Genomic DNA, 11,547 nt, shown 5'->3' with positions numbered 1-11,547 from the left:
TGACGTTTGACGAAACCAAAGTACATAACTCCTTATGTAGGGATCTATGGTGACTTCAGGTCTAAGGACTAGTAGTCATACTAATAGCCACATGAGAAAGTATATGACACTCATATAACGATCCATGATACTTTCTCATGGCGGGTCATTCAGTATACATTCTCTAATGTATACCCATGTGTCAACTTGATATCTCTATATCCATGACTTGTGAGATCAAGTCATCGAGTTGATCTACATGCTAGTCTTATTGCATTAACATTGTCCCTGAATGTTAATACTCGACTAGGAATGATTAAGAGTAGTGTTCCCTATATCATCTCACTATCGGTTCAACTAACCGATTGATATAGGTGAGAACCGTCTACTCAAGGACATTATTATACTTAGTTTATTTGGCACCAATACAAGTAAGTATAATAACCAAAATCAAAATGCCTTTATTTATATAGAATATGATACAATAAGTCCAAAATACAATCATCAAATGATTGGCTCTAGGGCTCTAGCTAACACTTAGTGGTCTCACTCTATCAAGAATCATGATGTCACTCCCATAATATAGGAGGGATAGATCCCATCTACATCACTCACATCTCTCCACATAATTTGTTACATACCCAGTAGTCGCCTTTATAGTCCACCTATTTACGGGTGACGTTTGACGAAGCCAAAGTATGCAACTCCTTATGTAAGGAACCATGGTGACTTCAGGTCCAAGGACTGATAGTCATACTAATAGTCACATGAGAAAGTATATGACACTCATATAACGATCCATGATATTTTCTCATGGCGGGTCATTCAGTATACATTCTCCAATGTATACCCATGTGTCAACTTGATATCTCTATATCCATGACTTGTGAGATCAAGTCATCGAGTTGACCTACATGCTAGTCTAATCGTATTAACATTGTCCCTGAATGTTAATACTTGACTAGGAATGATTAAGAGTAGTGTTCTCTATATCATCTCATTATCGATTCAACCAATCGATTGATATAGATAAAAACATTCTACTCAAGGACCTTATTATACTTAAGTTATTTGGCACCAATATAAGTAAGTATAATAACCATAAAGAAATGCCTTTATAAATATATAGGAATATGATACATCAAGTCTATACAACAATCATCACATGATTGGCTCTAGGGCTCTCACTAACACTACTAACATCTTGTTCACCATCCGACAAAGATACAGGGCGCTGGTAGATGAAGCAACCAAAGTACCGATCGACCCAGAAGACAAGAAAAAGGCCCAGATTGACTTGAAGGTAAGAAACATAATCCAGTGTGGACTTACTAAGGAAGAACTAAACTATGTCGGTCCATTCAAGAATGCCAAGGAGCTCTGGGACAAACTGATCAAACTACACGAAGGCTCAAGTGATACAAAGGTAATGAAGCATGACTTATTATTAAATAATATGTTTAACATTAAAATGCATGATGGAAAAATAGCTACTCAGCTACACGTAAGAATCAAGGATATTCTGAACCGGCTCCACTTAATCGATCACCAACTAGAGAACAGAGATGTAATCAGGTATGCCTTGAACTCTTTTCCTCAAAATACACTGTGGGCATCTATAGTAGATGCCTATAAAGTTTTGAGGAACTTAAATAAATTAAAATTAGATGAGCTATTTTATGAACTTAAACTCCACGAATTGACTAACTTAAAGCAAATTGAGAAAGGTATTGCACTTTTTGCAAGTTCTTCAAAAGAAGTCAAGAACAAATCGAAGCCAGAATCTGAATCTGACTCAGAAGTTGATGAAGAACAACTAGTGAACATGATCAAAAAATTGTTCACTAGAAGGAAGGACAACTTCAAAAAGAAGGACCTACAAAAGGTGGTCAAATCAAATGACTCGAAGGTAAAGATCACATGATACAGGTGTAACAAGAAATGACACTACAAGCATGAGTGCCCAAAAATGAAAGAGGACAAACCAAGATAACTAGAAAAAAGAAGGCACTCAAAGTGACTTGGGATGAGTCGTCTTCTGAAGAATCTGACATCAAAGAATAGAAGCATCACAACTACCTCCCGCTGATAGCATCCGATCTGAAATTAGAAAGTGAGATAGAACAAGATGATGAGTCTGAATATGAATTAAGCCATGAGTCCATACTCATTTTTTAAGGTTCAAATGAGGTTTCATCTATATTAACAGCTAAATTTTAAAAAATAATTGCATGTCTAAATAAAAAAATTAATTAAATGTGAAAAATAAACTGAAACACTTCTTGAGGAAAATCAACACCTAAAAAAATAAATTGAAAATGGAAATCCAAATCAAGATATAAAACAAGAGGAGGAAAATATAATTTTAAAAGGTAAAATTAATAAACTCAAAGGATTACTAGAAACTTTCACCACAAGATCAAAAAATTTAGACATAATTCTTAAAACACAAAAAAGCTGTATACAATTGTTGACCTCCGCAAGTGTACGAACATGTCGTAAGTAATAAAAAAAGATATTGAATCCACAGGGACTGGAATAAGCACTAAAGATATCTCAAAGCGAGTTAGCTAAATAACCAATCAATTGATTTACAAAGTCTAAGTGTAACTATGAAAGGTAAACAAAGAAATAAAAGAATAAGAAACAAGAATAAGGGCAATGATAAAGGTATGTTCTAGGAGTTTTGGTTTCTTTGTAATGTTATTCTATGTAATGATCTACCAAATCTTATTTCTCAATTGTCCATCATTTGTAGAAGGTTGTTGATTCCCTCTTGCAATAGACAACCGGCCTAGGACTGAAATATATCTAAATGCGATCAATTAGGAATAAACCCTATGTTGTCCTTACACGGGCTTGCCTGTCACGTGCGCCCCTCGGAAAATCAACATAGAAATCACTACTTCTCAACCTCATTAGATATAAAGATTAATGCATACAATCTATCCTACCCTCTTGAAATACCTAATTTCCCCTTCAAGATTACCCCTCAAACGTCCTTACACGGGCATGCTCCTGTCACGAATGTCCCTCGGAAAATCGAATGAGGAATTACCTCTACAAGATCCACAAGATATTCAAACATTTAATTAAGCATGGTAATTAAGACCTAATCACAACAATCCACACAAGAAAGAATAGATACAAACAGGGCAAAATTATAGAAATAGAAATGTTGGCAAATCCATAAGAGTTTACATCAAATCTCCATTACAAATACTCCCTCCATCCTAGAACAAGAGATCTAGTCCATGGAACAAGGAAAGAATCCAAAAGAAGAAGAAAAGATAAACATCTTGATCCCCAAATCCAAGAAAGAAAGGGAAGAAAAGCTTATCTACGATAAAGAACCGTCTTCAGATCCAATCCTCACTCCCCGGAGTCGAAACGTTGAAGATCCGCCCTTTGAATTGCCGGAAATCCCTCCAAGAAGGTGGAGGAACGCCCAAATCTTAAATTCCCCCCAAAAGGGAGAAGATCCCCTTTGAAATGAAGAAGAAACCTTTATATAGAGGTGAGGTTCGGACGCCACACGATCCCGAGGCACGGCCGTGTGAGGTTCACACGGCCAGAGCCATTCCCTTCTCTGCCAACCTTACACGGCCGTGTGTGGTACACGGTCGTGGCTTGCTTCTGCCAATGCTCCCCTTGCACGGCCGTGTAGATCTACACGGCCTGCACTGGCTCTGCCTCTGGAAATCTGGCACGGCCGTGTGGTGTACACGGCCAGGGCCCTCTTGCTCACTAGAAATCCTGCACGACCGTGTGATGTACATGGCCAGGGCCTTCCTGGTCTCTGGAAATCTCACATGGCCGTGTGGTGTACACGGCCAAGGCTCCATCTGGCTTCAAATCTTTACACTACCTTGTGAGGTTCACACGGCCGTGGCAACTTCCATCTCTGTTGCATCCACATGGCCAAGGAACTCCACATGGCCTGGGCAACCCCCCATGGCAGGGCCATGTGAGGTACAATAATGGTTCCTTCCTCCTTTGTTTCGCTTGCGGATTTGGCCTTAAACACGAAACCTTCACCAATTTCGACTCCTGTGTACAGAAAATGCACAAAAGCAGATCTCCGAACAAAAAGAGTAAATATGCTAAAAGCTGGAAGTATAAAAATATGTAGACAAAGCACGTGCAAAATATGTGAATGTGCGTCAAAACATGCTAAACAAGTGTATATAATCTACGTACATCACACCCTCAGACTTAAACCTTTGCTTGTCCTCAAGCAAAATGCTGCAATCTAAATTCATATGCTTTACAATGCTCTCATATCCCTAATGCATTCTCCTAACTCTATCAAAAGGTTTCATTAGTAAGCATGATCATGAAAACAAGTTAAGTTTGGCTCAAGCATAAGTACCCTGTGCACAATGCAAATAAAACAACTCAAAACTCTTCAAGTTTCAATCTATGTCCTAGTCAAGTCGTCATCAAGTTTGAATTCCTAATGTTTCTAGTGATAGACAAGTAACCAGTGATAGACACTTACTTGCCACACACTTGGTTTATATTTCTCAATCAACCCATGGTCTCAAAGGCGTGCTCAATCTCAAGAGAAGCTAAGCAGTCATTTCCCCAATAACCTAACTCGGTCTCAAAGGGGTGACTAGCTAGATTCCACTCATCACGACTGTTTTTTATATCCCTTATTCACTTTTTTCTTTGCCTTTTTTTTCACACTATTTTTTTTCATAAGTATTTGCATTGTGCAAATCTTATTCACAAGTGTACTTTTAGCACAAATGTTGGGATATTTTGATTTTTCCAAATGAGCTTACATGATTTGAGCCTCATCCAGTAACCAAAATGAAGTTTGAGAAATTACCATGGAAACCAAGTACTAAACAAAAAAGATGAATCATGACTATTTCAATGATATCAACCATTCAAGCATCAAGTATAGTGAAGTGAAGATAAGATTCTTAAGGTCAAGCCAAAACTAAAACTCATCTCCATATGATACTTAACTTATATCATGCTACCCAAGATAGAGAAAAGAGGTACATTAAGCATACTACTAGCATCATTTACAACATCATGAATCTAGATAATGAACGTGCTAACATTTTCACTTAAAGACAAGAAAGCATATAAATGAAGTTTGATGTTCTCAAGATGAATGTCACAAGAAATCAAAACAAAATGCAAGACATAAGAAAAAACAAAAAAATAAACAAAGCAATTCAAATGCATCTAATGCATCCCCCCAGACTTAAACTTTTCATTGTCCCAATGAAAACCAAAAACAATGTGGAGGAGATTTTAAGAGAAGTTACCAAGTGATGAGCTCCAAATGGTTGACATTCATGTTTTTAAAGATACTCCTCCATCTAATACTCACATTCCTCCATAACTTTGAATTCTACAATAATAAGATAGACAAGAAAAATTAAGTAGAGGATACATGTTTATTATAAACTCAGAACTAAAGACATAAAAGAAAATAAGGAAAATGAACTTGGGTTGCCTCCCAAGAAGCGCTTGTTTAAGGTCATTAGCTAGACCACCTCATTAGATTCATCTAAATCTCGCTCTTGGAGGGGTAAGATATTTTAGAACCCTCCTACCAGGGGTTCTTGTTATGGAGAGAGCTTTCATCAATGGAGCTACAAAGTAAAGTATAACTCTCTCCATCTTCGTCCTCTTAAAAGTTTTTTCAGGTGGTCGAAGACGGTTTAGATTGAGCTTCTAATCATTAGCCCAAGTGAAATCTGCACATGCAAAGAAAGTACAAATCTCTCACAAACATATTAGATATGATAGAGCCATAACCATATTAAGATAAGCAGAATAAGAAATAAAAACTGAATCACGTCCAACAAAGTCAATGATAGGTACCTCTATAAAATTTTCCAAAAGATCACAAGAAGTACCAACCTTGCTTTGCTGAGAAATACCTGATATTTCTAAACATGTGGATGTGATTTCCTTTGAATTAAATGATGGTTCTGGCTCAGGCTCAGGTGTTGGCGATATCAAAGATGGTGATTCTGTTGGTTGCTACTCGGAAAGCCAAATGGTTCCACTGTACAAAAATTTTGTAAAAAGGTCTGAACCTTTTCCTAGCTACCATGTGTTCTTTTAAATTAAACTTGGATCGCCTGCGGAACTTAACACGTTTGATCCAAGGTTTAATTTATTTGTTCTTTTAGGTTTAGACTTGGATCTCCTGCGGAACTTAACACGTTCGATCCAAATCACCTAGGTTATTAATTCCATTAAATATTAATTTCCAAAATTGGCTTCCAGGACTGCATGGCGAGGCACATGTCCTTCTTGGATATGGGAACAACCACCACCGCCTAGACAAAGCCTTTTAAGGAAAGCTAATATTTAATTTCCTTAAATAACTTTAGGTCAACCAAAAAGAACAATCAAATCACAAGGAAAAGAAAAACAAAAGAACACAACATCGAAAACAAATTCGAAATACTAGAATCGCATGCCTCTTGTATTTGGTATTTTTACAAAGGAATAAAACTAGTATGATGCGGAAATTAAATACTAGTATACCTTTTCTTTTGCAAACAAAAACCTCTAGGTCTTCTACCGTATTCCTCTTCTAACCTCAAATGTTGTGTGGGCAACGATCTTCCGAGATGAGAAACCACCAAGCACCTTCTTCTCCTTTCTTCAAGTTTCGGCCAAGCACAATGCTTCCAAAAGATGAAGATCTTTTTCCACCAACCAAGCTCCAAGGGATGTAAGCTTTCTCTCCTTCTTCTCCAAGCTAAAATCCGGCCACCACTTGATCTCCAAGGAGGAAGAGAGGTTCGGCCACAAGGATGGAGAGAAGAGAAAGGGAAGAGGCCGGCCACACCAAGGAAGAAAAGAGGGAGAAAATAATAGAGGTTGTTCACCTTGAAGGCTCCCAAAACCCCCTCTTTTATAATCCTTAGCTTTGGCAAATAAGGAAATTTAATTACAATAAAATTTCCTTAACTTTCCTTGACATGAATTAATTAATAAAAATTAAACAAAATTTCCTAATCCCTCATGTCATGGCCGGCCACCTCATGGAGAGCAAACAAGACAATTTTCAATCAACAATTAAAAATTCCTTATTTGTCTTCGGAAATTTTAAAAAATAAAATTTCCCTTTAAAATCCCTTCATGGTTGATAAAAAGAAATTTCTATAATTTTAATTTTTCAACATGTGAATAATTTATAAAGAATAAAAATAAAATATCTTTCATATCTACAAATAAGGAAAGAGATTTAATCTCTTTCTTTAATCTTTTGTAGAACCTTATAAAAAAGATATTTTAATTTTTAAATTCTCCAATAAATTATATCTTTTACATAAGAAAATTTTAAAATTAAAATTATTTTTTAATTTAATAGGGCCGGCCACCTAAGCTTGGGTTCAAGCTAGGGCCGGCCACCCATGAACCAATGGTTTGGCCGGCCCTAGCTTGATCCACAAGCTAGCTTGGCCGGCCCCTACACCATGGGTATGAAGGTGGGTATAGTGGGTATAGTACTCTATAAATAAGAGGCTACGATAGGGACCGAGAGGAGGAATTGGTTTTGACCTCCCGATAAAATTAAGCATCCCGTGTTCGCCCCGAACACACAACTTAATTTTATCAATAATAATTCATTCTACTAGAGAACTATTATTGAACTACCGCACCAATCCCAAATTACATTTTTGGGCTCCTTTTTATTATGAGTGTGTTAGTCTCCCTGTGTTTAAGATATCGAATGTCCACTAATTAAGTGAGTTACTGATAACTCATTTAATTAATATCTTAGTCCAAGAATAGTACCACTCAACCTTATCATCATGTCGGACTAAGTCCACCTGCAGGGTTTAACATGACAATCCTTATGAGCTCTTCTTGGGGACATTATCAACCTAGATCACTAGGACACAGTTTCCTTCTATAATCAACAACACACACTATAAGTGATATCATTTCCCAACTTATCGGGCTTATTGATTTATCGAACTAAATCTCACCCATTGATAAATTAAAGAAATAAATATCAAATATATGTGCTTGTTATTATATTAGGATTAAGAGCACACACTTCCATAATAACTGAGGTCTTTGTTCCTTTATAAAGTCAGTATAAAAGAAACGACCTCTAATGGTCCTACTCAATACACTCTAAGTGTACTAGTGTAATTATATAGTTAAGATAAACTAATTCCTAATTGCACTACGACCTTCCAATGGTTTGTTCCTTTCCATTTTGGTCGTGAGCTACTGTTTATAATTTATAAGGTACTGATAATATCATCTTCTGTACGTGACACCACATACTATGTTATCTACAATATAAATTAATTGAACAACTACAAACAAATGTAGATAATTTGACCAAATGTGATTTTTTATTCATAATAAATGTTTACAAAAGCTTAGGCTTTCAGTATACAATCTAACATATTCTTGAGACTCAACCATATCTACATGAGTCCCTACACATTGGTCCACAACATGCTCAATCCTTGCAACTCTTACAACATCTAAGGATTGTGTGGACAAAGGAGGTGATTCTTGAGATGTTGCTTCCATAACACAGCTCCCTACACATTGTTCCATATCAACATCATCAACACAAACATCAAAAAACAAACCCACATCAATATCCTCAATAGGAGAATCAACTATAGGAGGATCAATAACTTCACTTACAGTTTTAAATTGATCTACCACATCACATTCATCATCTGAAAATTTAATGTCACTACAACACCCTGTAAAATTTGGAGATAGATCTGAAAACTTATTTACCACTACTTTATCTTCACAATCCTCATCTGAAGAGTCCTCATCTTCATATACATTCAAAAATTTGCACTCAACCATATTAGTGTCACAGGATTTGCCGAAGTCTTTATTTTCATTGACCCCCACTAACCTTTGTGGAAAAGGAACCCTTAGTGAAGGTCCTGGGAAAGATTTAACTTCCTTTTTCCCCAATTGCCTTTGAGCTTTTTGAGGAGGTCCAACTTGCTTATCTAGTGTTGGTGTGATCAATCATTGAGGGAAAGGTACTTGTGGCCTTTAGGAACTTCCTGGAGAAATGGAATTGAGTTCTTGTGATATTCTATTATTCTTCTCCTCAATTCTAAACATGTCCTTCTTTAGAAGTTCTTCATGATTTTTTCCAATTCTCAACCCAACATCATCATACCTTTCACTAGATCTTGTCTGCGAAGGAGGGGGATCTTCTTTAAACCATTTTGAAACAATACTTTCAATCTTTGCCCCCCAAATGTTTAAACTCCCCGTTCTGTGACTTGTGATTTTCAAGACTCATAGATAGTTGAATTACAATTTGTTTGATAGGCTCTATAGCATTTATGGCTTGCACTTCTTGAATGTTTGAAGAAGATTTCATCCAACTTATGTTCGACCATTCATTGAGGTTCAATGTCACTTGATCAATTAATGTATATGCTTCATCTACACTTTTATCCATAAAAGAACCTCCAGCTGATGAATCCAATATACTCTTGTCTGAAAAAGAAATTCCCCCATGAAATATGTGTAGAATTAACTACTTTTCAAATCCATGATGAGGGCACTATCTTTGAAGACTCTTGAATCTATCCCATGCTTCAAATAATGATTCTCCATATGCCTGAGCAAAATTTGTTATGCAATTCCACATATACACTATTCTTCTTGGAGGGAACAAATGATTCAGAAATTGCTTCTCCAATTGCTCCCAACTTGTGATACTTTGAGAACGGAGAGAATATAACCAAGTCCTTACTTTATCCTTGATACTAAAAGGAAATGCCATCAATCGAACTGCATCTGCTGACACTCCTTCACATTTCACCATATCACAAATCTCTAAAAATGTTTCAAGATGCAGATAAGGACTTTATGATACTTCTCCTCTAAATTTGTGACCTTGTATCATGAAAATTAACTCTAGGTCTAGTTGGAAACTTTCTGCTTCAATTTGAGGTTGCACAATGGTAGATAAAAATCTTGCAGAAAAAGACGTAGAAAAATTTCTCATGGGTCTGCTTGACATATTAGTGCTCATGGATGTTCAAGAATCAAAAATAAGAAATAAAATGTAATATGAAAAGCAAGAAAGAAAATACATAATTTAAATTGCAAGAAAGAAAGTGCATAATGAAAACATGAAAGAAAAGACAAAAGGAAAAAGAAAAATGTCTACAATAATTCATATGTCAAAGATTGCAAGATATGTTTACAAAAGAAAAGAAGAAAGAAACTAGATCAAAAGAGAAACAGAGAAAAGTTAGACTAAAATGTTAGAATCAAGAATGCAAAATTAGAATTACAACAAAAAGAATTGACAAGAATGTTATACAAGAAAGGAAAAACTTATGAAAGCAGAATTCTAAAGATTAGTTACAACTATGCTATTGAAAATAAAAGAAGAGTCATGTTTAGTCTAACCCAATTGATAATATCTAATGTTATAGAACAGTCCCCGACAACGGCGCAAAAAACTTATTGACCTTCGTAAGTGTACGGATATGTCGTAAGTAATAATAAAAGATATCGAATCCACAAGGACTGGAATAAGAACTAAAGATATCTCAAAGTGAGTTAGCTAAACAACCAATCAATTGATTTACAAAGTCTAAGTGTAACTATGAAAGGTAAACAAAGAAATAAAAGAATAAGAAACAAGAATAAGGGCTATGATAAAGGTATGTTCTAGGAGTTTTGGTTTCTTTGTAATGTTATTCAATGTAATGATCTACCAAATCTTATTTCTCAATTGTCCATCATTTGTAGAAGGTTGCCGATTCCCTCTTGCAATAGACAACCGGCCTAGGACTGAAATATATCTAAATGCGATTAATTAGGAATGAACCCTATGTTGTCCTTACACGGGCTTGCCTGTCACGTGCGCCCCTCAAAAAATCAACATAGAAATCACTTCTTCTCAACCTCATTAGATATAAAGATTAATGCATACAATCTATCCTACCCTCTTGAAATACCTAATTTCCCCTTCAAGATTACCCCTCAAACGTCCTTACATGGGTTTGTTCCTGCCACGAATGTCCCTCGGAAAATCGAATGAGAAATTACCTCTACAAGATCCACAAGATATTCAAACATTCAATTAAGCATGACAATTAAGACTTAATCACAACAATCCACACAAGAAAGAATAGATACAAACAGGGCAAAATCATAGAAATAGAAATGTTGGCAAATCCATAAGAGTTTACATCAAATCTCCATTACAAATACTCCCTCTCCATCCTAGAACAAGAGATCTAGTCCATGGACCAAGGAAAGAATCCAAAAGAAGAAGAAAAGATAAACATCTTGATCCCCAAATCCAAGAAAGAAAGGGAAGAAAATCTTATCTACGATGAAGAAACATCTTCGGATTCAATCCTCGCTCCCCAGAGTCGAAACGTTGAAAATCCGCCCTTAGAATTGCCGGAAATCCCTCCAAGAAGGTGGAGGAACGCCCAAATCTTGAATTCCCCCCAAAAGGGAGAAGATTCCCTTTGAAATGAAGAAGAAACCTTTATATAGAGGTGAGGTTCGGGCGCCACACGACCCCGAGGCATGGTCGTGTGAGGTTCA

General features: G+C 36.2%; 1 pseudogene; it reads left to right on the top strand.

Moving 5' to 3' along the window:
* The first annotated feature begins 9,518 nt into the window (after positions 1–9,518).
* On the top strand, positions 9,519–9,616 carry LOC122030627 (annotated as a pseudogene).
* The last annotated feature ends 1,931 nt before the right edge of the window (positions 9,617–11,547 follow it).

The sequence above is a fragment of the Zingiber officinale genome, chromosome 10B, assembly GCF_018446385.1.
Source record: "Zingiber officinale cultivar Zhangliang chromosome 10B, Zo_v1.1, whole genome shotgun sequence".
In the NCBI taxonomy this organism is placed as follows: Eukaryota; Viridiplantae; Streptophyta; class Magnoliopsida; order Zingiberales; family Zingiberaceae; genus Zingiber; species Zingiber officinale.
This window is presented reverse-complemented; position numbering and strand designations above follow the sequence as displayed.